This window comes from Aquarana catesbeiana, linkage group LG05, assembly GCF_042186555.1.
Source record: "Aquarana catesbeiana isolate 2022-GZ linkage group LG05, ASM4218655v1, whole genome shotgun sequence".
Lineage (NCBI taxonomy): Eukaryota > Metazoa > Chordata > Amphibia > Anura > Ranidae > Aquarana > Aquarana catesbeiana.
In genome coordinates this window covers 608679742-608698596 of record NC_133328.1, presented here as the reverse complement: position 1 = coordinate 608698596, position 18855 = coordinate 608679742, and the positions used below count along the sequence as shown (strand labels likewise).

Here is an 18855-nt window from a genome sequence, read left to right as displayed (position 1 = left end):
ACTAGTTGGATGTAAAGTAGGGAATGCGTAGGACCACCACAGGGCCCACACCTTAAGAAATTTGGCATGGGAGTCGTGGAGGACACTGGACATTTTTCATGAATCATAAGGGTCATCAAGGTATCCTTTACCTCCGAAAAAACAGCCGGCTTTTTCCAGGCCTTTGCTAATGTATATTTGGCTGCGATAAATAGGTATGTGGCTAGTTTCTGCTGGTGAGAGAAAAGGCCCGGGATCGAGCAATGGAGTAATGCAAATTTGGGGTCCTTGCGGAAGGGTACGCGAAATAGGGAGGATTGTAGGCCAAAGACCCTTGACCAGAATCCTACAGGACGGGGGCAAGACCACCATGTATGCAGTTCATCTCCTCACTGGCCACAACCCCGGAAGCATCTGTCATTGCATGATAAGTTTGACTTGGTGATATGGACTGGGACCCAGTACCAGCGTAGGAGAACCTTATAGGCTGCCTCCAATGTGGCAGTGTTAAAAGAGCACTTTGCTATGCTGGACCAGGCCTTACTCAGTCTGCAAGATCTATGAGGGACAGGTCACAGGGGGAGGGGAAGGGAAGGGAGGGGAGGGAGAGAGGGAAGGGAAAGAGGGAAGGGAAAGAGGAGGGGGAAGGAGGCATGGTGAGCTCCTATGTACCGTGCGCCTTCAGGACCATACGTTCAAAAAGACAGGTGGGGGGACCCCGTGATTCAGTCCAAATAGAGGTGTTCTAGTTTCTGTTCCTCAGCTTAAGTAATCAGTGGTGTTCACTCAATGTGAAAGTCCAGGGTAAGGATCATGAGGGGCTGCTTGGGTGGTGAGTGGCAAGGAAAGTCAGGTGCCACACGTATGGGGGTGAGCTAATAAGTTCGGAAGTCCCGGAGCAGCACAGTTGAATCTGACAGGATCCGAAAAGGAGTGCAAGGGCTTAGAGGTAGTCGTTCAGGACACTTGACGTTAAGGAGGTGAGTGGTTAGGTGTAGTAGAGGACAATCACAAACATGGGTGGGGAGGGGAGGCCAACATCGAAGCCTCCAATAGCAGGCTGGGTCCAGGCAGGCAGGGGGTAGGACACACAACCTGACTAAAGTACGGCCATCAGTGGACTTATGCAAACAGAAAAAAGTCAGATGCCATTATAATAAATAATGAAAAATAATTGAATAAGTGAATAATAATTATCATATGCAGTGGAAGGAGGGTGCAAAAGGGAAAGAGTCTGATCCAACCATTGCTCACGGGGAATAGCGGGCAAAAAATCGGGACGGTCCGGGGGACCAAAAAAGAGTAGCAAAAGGACAGAACTCACGATTTCAGAGGTCATCCTGAGTCAGAACGCTGTAAGTCAGCCGCAGATGGAGTGGGGGGCCCCTTTGCCCCTTAACCGTTTCCCACGTGCGACCCGGGTGGAAGGTTCAAAGGAAGCTGATCTGGCTGGGCTTCGGGCGCCTTTACCAGTTGGTAGCAGCTGGAGTGAGTCCAGGACGGACTGTGCTTCATCTGGTGAGGTCAGCGTGTGGCTGCGGCCATTGGATGAGAAGGAGAGTTTGAAGAGGAAACTCCAATGGTACCGAATTTGATGTGACTGCAGGATTGAGGTGTAAGGCTTCATCTGTCCTTCACGATCGTGGTCTGGGAAATATCCGCAAAGATTTGATAGCGGTACCCTTGAAACGCAAGGTTGGGCTTGTCCCGGGCCGCATGCAGGAGGGTTTCCTTGGTGCGGTAATAGGTAAACTTGATAATGTCCGGGGGTGGTCCCTCGGATTTCTTAGGGCCAAGCGCCCAGTGGATGCGGTCGAATTCCAGCCTGTTGATGGGGATAGCTGGGACAAGTTCCTGGAACAGAGCCGTGGCAGTGGAGGTAAGGTCCACAACCGTCTCAGGGATGCCCTGCGAGCCCTGTTCTCAAAATCTTCCAGGCGTAATAGGACCACATCCGGCTCTTGTTTGATGTCAGACATGTCCTGTTCGTGGTTCTCGAGGACAGTAGCGGTGGCATCCATCTTGTCCTCCAGGTCATTGGTGCAGGAGCCGAGCTCCCTGATTTCCTTAGTGAGGTGGGTGGCCAGCTTGGTGGTTGCCGCTGAGAGTTTTGCCTGAAGCTTGATCTTGAAGCAGGAGAGGAGATTGCTCCAGCAGCCGTCACTGCGGGATGCTGGAGCCGCTGTCAGGTCCTCGCTCATTGCGGGAGACTGCTCCAGGTCCTTAGATGCGAGCTGGGAGAAGGGGCCTAGACTCAAGGCCGGGGCTTCAAATATTGTCCCAGTCCAATGTGTGGTCTGCGGTTCTCGAGCTGGCTGCTCACGTGAGCATTGCCCTTCACTCCACGGGGTGCATGGTAGCTGCAGGAGTCAGCGGGCGGCAGTGGGGGTCGGGGAAACCCTCCAAGAATGCTCGCTGAGGGGCCCATGTGTCCAGGTGGTGAGGAGCAAGGTTAGAATGCGACCATCTTCGTTCGCTGCTCACGAGCGTTCCCCTACATTGGTGACCTTAACCTTGAAAACGCCTGTACAAAACCACTGCAAAACTCTGTGAAAACGCCTGTAAAATAGCAATGCCTATTAGGGCATTTTTCTGGTGTTTTTTCAGGCGTTTTTTCACAGGTGTTTTGAGGTCTAAAGGTCACCAATATAAAACACCTTTAATCTGCCTAAAAAGAGGCTCGTACTTTTTTGAGCTTCAGGTGTTTTACTTCAGGTGACAGAATGCTCAGATGTGAACAGGGGCTATTTAAATGAATGGGATTTTGCTTGTTGGGCATTTTGGAACTTTTGAGATGAGCAGAGTTTACAAGCTGAAAATGCTCAGGTGTGAATGCAGCCTTAGGTCTAAAGTTTCTGACCATCCTCTCCAGCATTACATATTTTGAACATTATGTACAGTCCTTTGGTGATGTCAGGGGCCACATTTGAGGCCCCCTTTAGTTTATATGTTGACAACTACTGGTTTAAACTCTGTAGGACATCATTCTTCCAGTTCCATTCTCCAGATTTATTAATATACACTCCATACCCAAGTGAAGAATATGCATAATGTGTTTTATGTTTACATGTCATCATCAACTGGGGCTACCCTCTCTAGGCCCCTAGCGGTCTGATTGGGTCCGTCTGTCCATTTTTCAGGTGAGCCAGATCTGACCCTCCATTCTCCTCTATGGAGGGGTGGGTGTAAACAAACGTGTCCCTTTACACCTGCCTACATCTAAACCGCTCCCCCTTCCATCTAGCGAATTGGATCGGTTCAGGTGGTCCCTTTACATCTGACCACCCATAGAGAACAGAAGGCTGTATCTGCTCTGCATAAGAGTGGAGTAGACCTAGACCTGTCATCCGCCTGCTCAGCGTGGATCAATGGAGAGAACCCTGTTGAGCAAGAGAACTCCTGGCATAGTCCGCCCCATGTGAAAGGGGGCTAACTAATGTTCATTTTGTCTGAGTCTCGAAAGAAAGGGGCTCAAATCAAAGGCAAAAAGTGTAACTAGCAGAGAGTACATCGCTATTTAGCTCTGATGGTTTGAGTATGTGCAGATGCCTTACCACATAACATAAATCTCAGTGTGATATCTGCCTATTTGTGAACATGATGGTCACCATAACCAACTGATCACAGTTAGATGGTTATATGATTGGGAAAATGGTTGTATATCAATGGACAGTGTGCAATCTCTGCAGACACCCACTGTATGGTCTGATCTCAAGGGAGGACCTTGGGATTTCCTTAGTTATTGCGCCTAAAATGAGACCGATAAGATGTGTCTGCTCCGTATATAAACAGAACAATAGGTTAGACTGAGCATACATGTTTATGCCACACAAGAAAATGACCGTTTAGTGGCTAGATCATGCGATTGGCTGTGAAGACACATCATGACTTATAATGGCCTCCCACCAGAGTTGTCCAGCAGGGTCAGGTGACCCCTCATAGCTCAAGTGACAATTTCCGGGCAGCACATGTTGCATTCACATGGCTCAGAGTGGTAACATTTATCTGGAAAGTGGATCCTGGCAGGGCGTCTAATTAACTGATATCTAGTTAATTTATTAGCTGTGACTCTTTTTATTGATGTGTCAGCAGAGTGTACGGAAACTCATGTCAGCACTTCTGAAAACCATCGCCAGCCTCTGTTCTCACAATTCCAGTACGGCCGCACTCTGACAAAGCAGTTTTACAGACGGCCCAGCATTTTGATCTCTAACAAGATAATGTCCACCATAGATTTTCTGATCATATGGACAGATGTGATCTGTGTGTATTCTTTATTAACCAGAAAGCTGGTAACTCAAGACAGTTACAAAGTTACATCGGTGCTGCCGTTACAAATCCCAAAAATTGAAGCCACCTGTTCTCATTCTTTAATTCGAAAATTTGGAAGATTGCTCTCTGTAAGATAAAGTTGCATCAGTCAGGTTATGGAAAAGAGCCACCGTAGCTCAACAACTGGGGGTCTTTTTGTGTGCAATTTTGTTTTATGTTAAAGAGGTTGTAACCCTAAAAAAAAAAAAAAAATAAGCGATCTTGTTCCCTTTATAACAGGTTAAACAGCACAGTGCTGTCTAATCTGTCCCTCTCTAAGATGTAAAAAACCTGGTTGATCCTGCCTGTTTCCGTGCCCCCCTTAGTGTGCTGACCACGGTACCGGTACTGTGGTCAGGTTGTGTGCCTCCGTCATCCTGACACTCTCCTTTCTCCCTGTCAGCTCCTAAGTGTGTGAGCCGATTTCTTCCCCACCCCTCCCTTCCTGTTCCTGTCGCTATTAGTAGCAGTAAAGTTAAAGAAAAATTACTGCCAGCCACTCTGTTCTGCCAAGCCATACTGCACTGTGTGCAAAGTTTGTAAAAAAATTATTATTATTTCAGTTCGTTTCTGGCCGCTCTCCTCCCCCAATCTAAGGGCTACAGCGGGAGGCGGGAGGAGCTGAGTGGTCACGTGAACTTCCCGGCTGACATCAGAGGGGGATCTCTGCTCCTCCGCTGTATATGGGGGGAGTCAGAGACTGCAGACATGGTACAGAAGATGGTCAGAGACTGCAGACATGGTACAGGAGATGGTCAGAGACTGCAGACATGGTACAGGAGATGGTCAGAGACTGCAGACATGGTACAGGAGATGGTCAGAGACTGCAGACATGGTACAGGAGATGGTCAGAGACTGCAGACATGGTACAGGAGATGGTCAGAGACTGCAGACATGGTACAGGAGATGGTCAGAGACTGCAGACATGGTACAGGAGATGGTCAGAGACTGCAGACATGGTACAGGAGATGGTCAGAGACTGCAGACATGGTACAGGAGATGGTCAGAGACTGCAGACATGGTACAGGAGATGGTCAGAGACTGCAGACATGGTACAGGAGATGATCAGAGACTGCAGACATGGTACAGGAGATCTATGCAGCCTCACCAGGTTCCTTTAAATGCAGCCTGCCAGTACCCAGCAGCCTACCAGTGCCCATCATGCAGCCTGCCTTAGTATGTCAGACAGGATCAGGACAGGGCAGTGTTAGCAAGGCAAAGCCAAGAACAGTGCACTATCTATGGAGGAAAGCTGTCAGCACACTGCATTAAGGAGCAGCTTGTCAGTATGGTCAGCGGGAGTGTGCATTATCAGTGTCCAGCACCGCGGGGGTTAAGAGTGCAGGACTTGTTTGACATGCTGTTAGAAACAGTGAGCCCACTTGGTGAAGCGTCCTTTGGCTTGTCAGCTCCACGTGAGCACCTGGAGAGGGAGGCCGCGGCACCATGTTGGAATTCAGACGGTCCCCCAGTCTCCGTCTGTTTGTGGGTCTGCATGGTGTCCGTTGGCAGAACCAGGAGTGTCAGAGGTGGGTCCGGCAGGGTTGAGGACTGAAATCCTACGGTTTCACAGGCTGGGAGCAGGATCTAGGATGGGAGCTCTGTGAGACACGTCCTCTCACATGCCGCTCTTGGCCATGCCCCCCTTTTGGCCTTTTTGAACCCATGGGTTACTTAAAAAAAACATTTTCTTGTATTTTATGTTGGATATGTCTAGTTGCCGAAATGAGGGCATCCCCATTAGAAGTTCTTCCTTCACCTACTGTTCAGTGATGACTATAACATTTTCAGTTTTGCATCACTTTCTGTCCTTTTGACAATGGCCACCAGGAAAAAACGAGATGTGAATCCAACCAATGGGGGACGCAGACAACCGTAAAAACTTGATGTACTTGTTTTGTATCTGTGACAATGCAGTGGGTTTGAGATAACAGCCAGGCAATTAACTTTTCATTGAGCCTCAGGTTTGCTTAATCTGATGGCAGCATACATTTTCTTTGTATGTTGCTCTGATTTCCTCATTCCTCTGTTTTCTACTCTCTATTTTCCAGCTTGAGGCCATAAATGCTCATTAAAATTTTCCTTTCCCAAGTACCCAGGCGCTTTTCTTTCACTTTCGTTAGGCTCGGTGTTTCTGCCAAGTAGCTTACCTAGTGCAGAAGAGCAGATGGTCCCGACTATACAAGGGTGGGTGTCCTGCCCAAGGTTTCCATTGCACAGACACCTGTCCACCTTTGGCTGGCCTTACCATGTAAATCGCAGTAATCTCCTTCTCTGTGGGAAGTGTACGGTAGAGTAGAAGAGTCTGCATGGTTGTAAATGATCACTACCAAAGTCATTATCCTCTTCTTTTCTCACATTCCAAATAATGAGCATCGCTCAGCAGTGCCAAAATCCAGCTGTATTGTTCTATTAGGATTTCGTTTGACTATAACCCGGCAACCTCTGCTTACTTGTGTGCCAATGATGATCACCAGAGAGATCTTAGAATGGGGAAATACTGGTACTGAGAAGCTTTATAGAGGTTTTTCATGTCTTCTTGGAATTGCAGTCTTCAGTTGTTTGGGTCTAGCACAGTTCTAATTGAACTAATTATAAAGTTTGCAGTGGATTTAGTTTCTTAGACTGTTAGAATTGTCTCCTTTTCCTAATCCGCAGGTCACTATGTTCACTGAAGATGGGAAACTTAATTAGCATTAAAGTGGCTGTAAATCTCAGACATGAAATATGAACAAAGCAATTCCCTCTATAGTGTGTACTTGTCTCAATTAAGAGCACTACGTGTCACTTTCGTCTGTTGCTTTGTTCCTCTGCGATCAGCATAAGTCACTTCCGACAAGTTTTCCTGACATCAATAGATGCCCACCCAGAACTGAATGACCGCACTGTAGCCGTTCTTTGGGCTCTAGCCAGGTCAGCAATTGGGAGGCAGTTGCAGACGGCTGGCAAGTGCAGGGGTCAGGATGCAATTTCTAGTCACCATGGCGACCTGGTGCTTGGGATTTGTCGAGCCGTGCAATAAAATCACTGTTCTTGGGCCACAGTTTAAGGGCACTTTCACACTGCTCCATTGAAAAAAAAAAATGCAGTAAAAAACGCATATGCATCTTTGATACATTTCTGGTGTGTTTTCTGGTTGCCATGTGCCTATAATACATGGACATGTGACTCAAAAAAAAATGAGATGTGGAGGCCATTGGAGTACAGTGACCTCATTATAATGTTCAAGTAACCAGTGGTGAGATGATTTGAGCTTTGTGACATGGTGCATTATCCTGCTGTAAGGAGCCATCAGAAGATGGGGACACTGTAGTCATAAAGGGATGGACATGGTCAGCAACAATACTCAGGTAGGCCGTGGTGTTTAAACGATAATCAATTAGTACTAAAGGGGCCCAAAGTGTGCCAGGAAAATATCCCCCACACCATTACACCACCACCACCAGCCTGAACCGTTGATACAAGGCAGGATGGATCCATGTCTTCATGTTCTTTACACCAAATTCTGACCCTACCATCTGAATGTTGCAGCTGAAATCGAGACTGATCAGACCAGGCAATGTTTTTCCAATCTTCTATTGTCCAATTTTGGTGAACCTGTGCGAATTGTAGCCTCAGTTTCCTGTTCTTAGCTGACAGGAGTGGCACCCGGTGTGGTCTTCTACTGCTTCAAGGTTCGATGTGTTGTGTGCTCAGAGATGGCATTCTGCATACATTGGATGTAACAAGTGGTCATTTGAGTTACTGTTGCCTTTCTATCATCTGGAACCAGTCTGCCCATTCTCCTCTGACATCAACAAGGAATCTACAGAACTGCCGCTCACTGGATATTTTCTCTTTTTCGGACCATTCTCTGTAAACCCGAGAGATGATTGTGTGTGAAAATCCCAGTAGATCAGCAGTTTGTTAAATATTCAGACTATCGAGTCTGGCACCAACAACCATGCCACATTCAAAGTCACTTAAATCCCCTTTCTTCCCCATTCTGATGCTCGATTTGAACTTCAGCAAGTCAAAAACATAGTCGCGCTCTTGAGCGTCTGTGGCACAAGACTAAGTTTCTCAAAGACTTCAACCAATACAAATCTGCCCTCCAAATATACTATTCTTTCCTCCACACTGCCAAGCAAACCTATTTTACAACTCTTATTAACACCTTCTCATCCAATCCCCGTAAACTCTTCTCTACCTTCAACTCTCTACTTTGTCCTCCACCGCCTCCACTCACTGACTTACTCACTGCCCAGGAAATCGCTAATCACTTCAAAAACGAGATTGATACAATCCGTGATGAAATCTCCACTCTACAGGTATCTCCCCCAGCTAAGACCCCATGTCAAAAGGTACAACTGACACTCCCCCTATTCAAATCTGCTACTACAGACGAAGTTGCTAAACTCCTTTCTATCGCCCACCTAACCACCTGTCCCCTGGACCCTATTCCCTCTCAAATGCTACGATCACCCTCTGACCCCATCCTACACTCTCTAACCCACATCTTCAATCTCTCCCTCACCTCTGGCATCTTCTCCAATGCTCTAAAACATGCACTGGTCACCCCCATACTTAAAAAGCCGTCCTTGGACCCTACCAATCTTAACAACCTACGCCCTATCTCCTTGCTCCCCTTTTCCTCTAAACTCCTTGAACGCCTGGCTTACAACCAACTGAGTGACCACCTCATTAAAAACAACCTTCTTGATCCCCTTCAATCTGGATTTCGCCCTCAACACTCCACAGAAACTGCTCTTTTAAAACTCACAAATGACCTACTACCTGCAAAAACCAACGGACACTATTCTGTACTCCTACTTCTGGATCTTTCAGCTGCCTTTGACACGGTTGACCACCCCCTCCTCCTCAAAAAACGTTACTCCCTCGGTCTCCGTGACTGTGCTCTTCAGTGGCTCTCATCCTACCTATCCCAACGCACCTTCAGTGTCACTTACAATTCTACTTCCTCCACTCCCCTTCCCTTCTCTGTCGGGGTCCCCCAAGGTTCTGTTCTTGGACCTCTTTTATTTTCAATCTACACCTCTTCCCTGGGTCAGCTGATAGCCTCTCACGGCTTTCAATATCATTTCTATGCTGAAGACACACAAATCTATCTCTCCACCCCTCAACTCACCCCATCAGTCTCCTCATGAATCACTAACTTACTAACCGACATATCTGTGTGGATGTCACACCACTTCCTCAAACTCAACTTGTCCAAAACCGAGCTTATAATATTTCCTCCACCACGTGCCTCTTCCCCTGATTTCTCTGTCAAGAGCAATGGCAAAATCATCCTCCGTCCCCACATGTCAGGGTACTAGGTGTTATCCTGGATTCTGAACTCTCCTTTCAGCCCCACATCCAATCACTTTCCAAAGCTTGCCGCCTCAACCTCCGCAACATCTCCAAACTACGTCCCTTTCTAACCAATGAAACCCCAAAGCTCCTGATTCACTCCCTGGTTATCTCTTGCCTTGGCTACTGCAACTCACTCCTCATTGGCTTACCTTTAAATAGACTATCCCCCCTTCAGTCCATCATGAATGCTGCTGCCAGACTCATCCACCTTACAAACCGCTCAGTGTCTGCTACCCCTCTCTGCCAATCCCTCCATTGGCTACCACTCGCCCAACGAATTAAATTCAAAATAGTAACAATAAGTTACAAAGCCATCCACAACTCTGCCCCCAGCTACATCACTAACCTAGTCTCAAAATACCAACCTAATCGCCATCTCTGTTCCTCCCAAGATCTCCTGCTCTCTAGCTCCCTCATCACCTCCTCCCATATCAGCCTCCAGGACTTCTCCCGAGCCTCGCCCATCCTCTGGAATTCCCTACCCCAATCTGTCAGACTGTCTCCAAATTTATCCACTTTTAGGCGATCCCTGAAAACTTTCCTCTTCAGAGAAGCCTATCCTGCCTCCATCTAACAACTGCACTATTTTCTCCATTAGCTCATCCCCCACAGCTATTACCCTTTTGTATAACTGGACCCTCCCTCCTAGATTGTAAGCTCTAACGAGCAGGGCCCTCTGATTCCTCCTGTATTGAATTGTATTGTACTTGTACTGTCTGCCCTAATGTTGTAAAGCGCTGTGTAAACTGTCGGCGCTATATAAATCCTGTATAATAATAATAATAATAATAATAATAATCTTCACCACGCCAAGATGCCTAAAGGCATTGAGTTGCTGTCATGTGATTGGCTGATTAGCAATTTGTGTTACCTAGCAATTGAACAGGTGGCCAATGAATTTATATCTCCAATTGTATGAGATGAAGGGGGCGGGGGTCAGATACAGGTCATTTGTTTTTTGGGGAGTGAAGGTCCGCTTTAAGGAGAACTATTATAAAAGATACGATTGTGTCCAAGACATTTTGCTGATGCAGGAAATGCTCTTGTAACTTTATACTATAATAATATATATAGTTCTGTATTTTTCAGCGGCATCCTGCAGAGAATTGCAGTCTTTTTATACAATGTACAGTAGACGGAACACCAGCTTTTCCGAGATCCGTCAGCATTTTAGAACTTGGTAGGTTAAAATTACACATCAAAGGAATTCAGCCATAGAGCGGAAGCCGATTTACCTTCCCAACTGTAAAGTATTTCACATATTATTTGGATCCACCAACCCCTGCTGTGCCATGAGAATGATATTCTAAGGCTACATACTGTAAACATCTCTGTGTATTTCATGTGAAGTTTTTAGTCTTTGATTCTGTTTTATGGTTCCTTATACATGTGTTACTATTCATCCTAGATTTCATTAAAACCTAATCATCTTCCAGTGGGGGTGGGGGGGCATACAGTGTATCTAAACCCAGAAACAAACATTTAACCCCTTCAATACTGGCCACTTTCACCCCCTTCCTGCCCAGGCCAATTTTCAGCTTTCAGCGATGTCACACTTTGAATGACAATTGCGAGGTCATCCAACACTGTACTCAAATGACATTTCTATCATTTGTTGAGACAGTCAGAGCTTTCTTTTGGTGGCATTTAATCACTACTGAGGTTATTTTTTATTTTTTTGCTGAACAGCCAAAAAAAGACTGAAAATTTTGAAAAAAAAAAGTTTTTTCTTTGTTTCTGTTCTATAATTAGTCTTTTTTTCTTCACTGATGTGCACTAATAAGTCTGCACTGACGGACACTGATAAAGAGGGGATTGTTTGGGAGTATGGGCCCCACCCCAGACTCCTCAAAAGAAAAGAGGCAAGTGGACTATTGCGGTACATATGGAGAAGATATACATAGATAGTACAAACCACTAGTAGAATTTCACAAAATGTATTAATACAAAAAGGCAAAAACAACAAAAAAAATTTAATAAAAAGGCTCAGATGACCTGGTATTTCAACAATTTTCGTGGATTTACCGATTCATCAGGAAATACATCTGCGGATCCAAATGGAAATACAATGATATAAAGAAGTTTCATATAAAAGACATTTACAAAATTATGAACTGGGGGAAGAAAGAAAAGGGGGATAATCGGACTGCTTACCTGGGCCACGGGGAGTGCATAGCACAAGGCAACCCGGCAAAGTCTCCCCCGGCGATTGGGAAGGAGAGATATGGGATCACCAGCTAGCGTCTGTATAAAACAGTATAAAAAAAATGGGTAATGGATATCGAGTAAATACCCAAAGTCATAGGGTGGAGTGATTGTGAGGGGGACACACACCAACGTGTGGTTGTGAGGGGGACACACCGAGGTAAGAAGTGTGGTGAAAAATCAAAAAGGGGAGTGGCACATTTTTCACCCCACTTCTTACCTCGGTGTGTCATCTGAGCCTTTTTATTATATTTTTTGTTTGTTTTTGCCTTTTTGTATTAATACATTTTGTGAAATTTTACTAGTGGTTTGTACTATCTATGTATATCTTCTCCATATGTACTGCAATAGTCCACTTGCTTCTTTTCTCTTGGTGAGTCTGGGGTGGGGCCCATACTCCCAAACAATCCTCTTCAAATAATTTGGATGATGGTACAGTTTACTGATTTGTACAAAATGTACTTTGTTTTGTGAGGCCACTTACTCTCTAGACACAGATGAAGAGGCACTTATGAGGCAGTACTGATGGGCACTGACAAGCTTCACTGATAACCCTCACTGATGGGGCTGCACTGATGGGCACTGACCAGCTTTACTGACAACCTGCACTGATGGCCGCAGATGAGGCAGCACTGATGGGCACTGACCAGCTTCACTGATAACCTGCACTGATGGGCACTGACAAGCTTCACTGATAACCGGCCTCGACGAGGCAGCACTGATGGGCACTGACCAGCTTTACTAATAACCTGCACTGACAAGCTTCACTGATACCCGGCACCGATGTGGCAGCACTAATGGGCACTGACAAGCTTCACCGATGACCTGCACTGATGGGCACCGATGAGGCAACACTGATGGGCACTGACCAGCTTCACTGATAACCTACACTGATGAGCACTGACAAGCTTCACTGATAACCAGCACCGATGAGGCAGCACTGATGGGTGCTGACCAGCTTCACTGATAACCTGCACTGATGGGCGCAGATGAGGCAGCACTGATGGGCGCTGACAAGCTTCACTGATAACCTGCACTGATGGGCACCAATGAGGCAGCACTGATGGGCACTGACCAGCTTCACTGATAACCTGCACTGACAAGCTTCACTGATAACCTGCACTGATGGGTACTGATGAGGCAGCACTGATGGGCACTGACCAGCTTCACTGATAACCTGCACTGACAAGCTTCACTGATAACCGGCACCGATTAGGCAGCACTGATGGGCACTGACAAGCTTCACTGATAACCCTCACTGATGGGGCTTCACTAATAACCTGCACTGACGGGGCTGCACTGATGGGCACTGACCAGCTTCACTAACAACCTGCACTGATGGGCGCGGATGAGGCAGCACTGATGGGCACTGACAAGCTTCACTGATAACCAGCACCAATGAGGCAGGACTGATGGGCGCTGACCAGCTTCACTAATGACCTGCACTGATGGGCGCAGATGAGGCAGCACTGATGGGTGCTGACAAGCTTCACTGATGACCTGCACTGATGGGCGCTGACAAGCTTCACTGATATCCTGCACTGATGGGCACCGATGAGGCAGCACTGATGGGCACTGACCAGCTTCACTGATAACCTGCACTGACCAGCTTCACTGATAACCTGCACTGACAAGCTTCACTGATGGGCACTGACGAGGTTCACTGATAACCTGCACTGACGAGGCTGCACTGATGGGCACCAACATGGCAGCACTGATGGGCACTAACCAGCTTCACTAACAACCTGCACTGATGGGCACGGATGAGGCAGCACTGATGGGCACTGACAAGCTTCACTGATAACCGGCACCAATGAGACAGCACTGATGGGCACTGACCAGCTTTACTAATAACCTGCACTGACAAGCTTCACTGATAACCAGCACCGATGAGGCAGCACTGATGGGCACTGACAAGCTTCACTGATAACCTGCACTGATGGGCACCGATGAGGCAGCACTGATGGGCACTGACAAGCTTCACTGATAACCTACACTGATGGGCGCAGATGAGGCAGCACTGATGGGCACTGACAACCTGCACTGATGGGCATGGATGAGGCAGCACTAATGGGCACTGACCAGCTTCACTGATAACGTGCACTGATGGGCATTGATTGGCACTGATGGAGCTGCACTGATAATTAGGGCTGTAGTTGTTTATATTGATAATGTACTCGCTGTGCCCTGTCAGCCTTGCTGATTAGCGGCTCTCCTTTCCTCACACAGAGACAGCGTGTAAGGAAAGGACTACCGATAACCGTCATGTCTGTTCATGTGTGACCATTTGTGATTGGACACAGCTGATCACATGTAGTGATCAGAACTAAAATTTTAGCTGCCCAAAATTATCAGCCGAAAGTAGGGTTTCCACATTGTGGAAAAGAAAAAAAAAAAAGTGCTGATAATGGCTGCCGAAAACACCCGCGATTTTGCAGCAGTTTTGCTACGATTTTACCTTGCTTAAGGTGTGCGTTTTCATAGGTCACGTGACTCAAAAAAATACCTAAAAATCATAATACGGGTGCATTTTCAATGGGGAGGTGCGTTTTTGGTGCAGAATTTTTAAAACCACTTCAAAAAGTGCCGCTAATGGCCGACAATAAATTCATATTCATTCAAATTCATGATATTAATTAAAAAGTTGAATATAATACAATTATTTATAAAAAATATATATATATAGTTTTTAAAAAACATTTGTTATGGTTTTGGATAAGTGGATCCTTAAGTTTCAGTTTCGGCACCAAAATTTTCATTTTGGTGAACCACTAATCACTAATAGTAAGAGCCCATTCACACCTGAGCGTTTTGTCACGTGAATCGGGCAGATTTGGGCGTTTTTGGAGCAGGAAGCAGATGACAGAATCTAACAACATAGCAACAAATGATAAAACAGATGATAATTTTTCCTATTGGCTAATAAAAAATATGCCAAAGCTCAAAAACGCCGGACAGCGCTGCATGGAAATGCGCAAATATGACCGATAAAAGCGCAACAAAACGCCGGAAGAAACGCTCAAAAACGCTACGCTCAGGTGTGAATGCAGCCTAAAGGTCCACAGTGATTAGCCCTTTACCGCTGTCTGTGATCAATCGGCACAGCAGTCCGATGCGCACCCCAGGGGGGTGCATGGGAGGACGTCCATTGATTGGATGGTCTTTCAGGTCCGTTTTTAGAAGAGGTTCTTTAGGTTCAGTAGTTTTTAATGTTGTTTGTTTTTGTCTGTTGAATGTGCTTCTTCAGAATTCATGTCTTCTTCCTATCTACTTATACTTTGTGAATTTGGAAAATCGCAGTCGGCATTTTATTTCTGTGGAGGCTGGTCAGTGCGACTTGTCATCCGGCGACTTGTCATACTGAACCGTGATATGTATTCTGACCTCAAGCTGGGTGGTGAGAAGTCAAATAAATGAAACTGACAATCCCGGCGCTACAGTGTACTGATTTTTTTAAAATTATACTGATATAAATTTTTAGTTGCAATCCCAAATCCGGGGACCAGACAGAAAATATTCTTACAATGGGGTTTCCCATACTGCAAGGGTTAGATGTTTGCAGGGGTTAAAATCTAGAGTTAAAGTTAAAGGGTTAAACTCTAGGGGTTCATCTAAAGCTGGCCATACGTGGATTGAAATTCGGCCGGTTCAGCAGGGACCGGCTAAAGTTCGAATCATGTATGGGCAGGCTGGTTGTATACAAGTCGATCTTTCGATTGACTTGTGTACAACCAGCCTGTCAGTTTTTTCCCAAACGATCAGTGCCGTCAGCTATAGCCAGCAAACACTGATCATTGTATTCTACCAGCAGGGAAGGCTCCCCACCAGCAGAATGCAACAGCTCAGCAGGAGTGATTCTGCCCCATCCACATCGAGTGTTTGGATGGGGGAATCAGTTTTTTTTTTTTTTTTTTTCGTTAAAGGAAAAAAAAAAAAAGAAACGCGTATGGCCTGCCTAAGGACATAGTATAAGTCCGAACTCATTATTATGCATTGCAAACACTTTATGATGTTTGTGGTATGTTAATATAGATCTCATTTGCTGTTCCTGACTGGTTTCCTTAAGGGAATGTATTGTGGTTTTGTACATTAGTGCAATTTGTCTTTTTTTTTTTTTTTTTTACCTTTTTCTTTTTGTACATTAAGGTAATTATTGAATTTAGCATTTTGCATTCTGTTTTATAATATAGTAGAGCTGCACGATTCTGGCTAAAATTAGAATCACAATTTTTTTGTTTAGACTAAAGATCACGATTCTCATGGCGTAACATTATCTTTCACATTATATAAAAAAATTGGGCTAACTTTACTGTTTAGTTTTTTTTTAATTTATTGAAGTGTATTTTTTCCCCCAAAATTGTCTTTGAAAGACCACTGTGCAAATACAATGTGACATAAAATATTGCAACAATCACCATTTTATTCCCTAGGGTCTCTGCTAAAAATGTCAATATGGGGTGCTGTGTGTGCATTAATGAGGAAAAAAAAATGAACTTAAATGATTACAATTCGCACCGGCCCTAGACGCGGGTGTGAATAACAAATATGTAACAAAAACTATTTTCATTTCCCTTTAACCTAAATAAGCAATTTTATTTCATCTTGCTACTTGATTACAAACAAAAGGTACATTGTGTAGTAGTTTAAAATGAAAGTCAACCTGTTACATATTTGGACAGTTCAGAACAAACTTACGATGACTTTTGGCGAGATTCGCACATCAATCAGCAGGTCCAAATTTTAGGCAGCTAAAAGTTCTATACAAATCCTCAGTAAACGTTGAGCTTGACCACCATCTTTACTATCTCCCTACAAGTCCATTAATAGAATGGGAGACTTTGTTGCCCAATAGGGAGACAGAAGGACAAAACCTGACTCAAGGAAAATGGCGATTTGCATGAACCTTCAGCGGCCCATATGTCTGGATCTACCGATCTTATTTAACCTCTAATTATTTGTTTGTTCTTCATATGCTGAATATAAATTGGACAAGTTTACCACTGATCAAAGACAAAACAAAAAACTTTTAGTAGTTTATGGAATCCTTCTAAGGTTGAATATGTTTAGGCTGACCTATGAAAGTAGACAATGCCCAGGGAAATTTAATAAAATCTGGTCCTCTTGGATAGATGCCTCTGACAGCCCTGACCCCCCCCCCACCCCTTAATTATGACATGAATCACACCAGTGGACATGGTTTACCCCATGCCTGCTCGTCATACCTTGCCCCCCCCCCCCATTCTGCTCCCCCCCCCCCTTCTGCCCCCCCCCCCCTTTTTTTTTCTTCTTTTTTTTTTTTTTGCTTTGTTGCATCTCTCCTTCTATTCCCCCCTGGCCCACAAGTTTAACGGACATCTACATAATGTATGTGTGGTTTCATTATGGCTGACATGCACTAATGAGTATATGTAATTAGTATTTATGACACCTGTACAGCTGGAACATTAGAGAAAGTACGACTGCCGGATGACGGTGGTTTTCCTGTCTATACTTGTATATCATTGAATGTACTATATTGTTTTGTATTGTAATGCTGATTTGTTTAATAAAAAAAATTTCTGTTTAAAAAAAAAAAAAGGTTTTATATGTTTAATTGATTTTCAAATAACGCAACTGTGGGTACAGAATGAAGAAAACGAGGGGGGGGGGGGGGGTAGTGGTAAACAAATACCACGACAACACCAAACATTGCAAACATTGTATATGTGCTTGAAACAGTTTCCAATAACATACCTTGATATCCATGTCACTTTGGGTTACAGGTAATAATGCATAACACAAGAGCAATCAGTTGAGGGGGGTATAAGAGAGGGAAAAGAGAAAGGTCAGAAAGGGTGAGGGGAATACAAACAATGCGTACAAAGTATAATGCCAACATCCAGGGTCCCAAACCAAGAAAATGTAGCTATCAAAATTAAGGACCTGATTTCACTGGTCGACCTTAGCAGGGGGTAACCAGCAATATACATCTAGATCTATGCAGTCCTGCTCCCTATGTAGATATCCTTTTAAGGAGAGGGTCAAAGGAAGAGTAATGAAGCCGAATGTACCAGTTTGGTGTGTTTGTCCCAAGCATCTCCCACCTTTGCCTGCAGTTCCTCCATAAGCATGGTGTCGTTAATGATGTCTATCCATTTATGGAGGGGGGGATAGCTTCTGATTTCCAATGCTGCGTTATGACATGACGAGCAGCTGACAGAAAAAGTCTGAAGAGGCACTTTTTATGTGGTTTAATTGGACCAGGTAGGATGGATAGGAGAGCCACCTTAGGGGAGGGAACGAGAGAGTCATTATACATGTCGTCGTAGATTTTAAAAAGGGCAAACTCGATCACACTCCCACCACACATGGTGCCTTTTCCTCTGTGACCACACCAGCCGATGTCTGTAGTGTTGGGGAACATTCTGTGAACTGTGACTGGATCCCTGTACCGAGATAGGAGTTTGTAATTCTTCTCCTGTGTGAACCCGGAGATGGATGTTTTGTGTATGACTGTAAATGAGGTATGCCATTGTCCCGGGGATATTTCAATCCCCAAATCGATGGACCACTTGTGCGTGAAGTTAGGCAGTACATTATGGGTATGGGACAGAATGTCTTTGTAAATCAAAGAGAGAGTATGTCTGGGGGTCTGAGAGATACTATACATGTCCTCGAAAGCTGTAAGTGGTCTGTAGATCTGTCTGGATAGGTGTAGAGTTTTGCTAAATTGCGTCAGAGACTGCATGGATAACCAGTCACCCGTTGTGGGGGACTGGTGACCTTGTTGTGATTGAAATCGGCCTGTGGTGGTGTTGACGAACTGGGACCATTGAGTCCTTTCATAAGAACCATAGTGCCCCAGGGCATTGTAGGCAAGAAGTGCCGGGGTATCAAATAAGGGGGTAAGTGGGCTAGGATCTGTGGCAAACACATAGGTGAGCTGTTTATTGTACCATAGGGAATAATGCCGCCAGTGTCAAGGGGGAAAGCCTCTATCATGGTGTGGAATTTAGCGTTATATCC

The 18855-nt window shown here is 45.2% G+C and overlaps 1 protein-coding gene across 1 annotated transcript in view; it reads left to right on the top strand.

Moving 5' to 3' along the window:
- Window positions 1-18855, top strand: part of TMEM65 (transmembrane protein 65) — a 182673-nt gene that overhangs the window by 81572 nt on the left and 82246 nt on the right. The gene's annotated exons all lie outside the window — the stretch shown is intronic.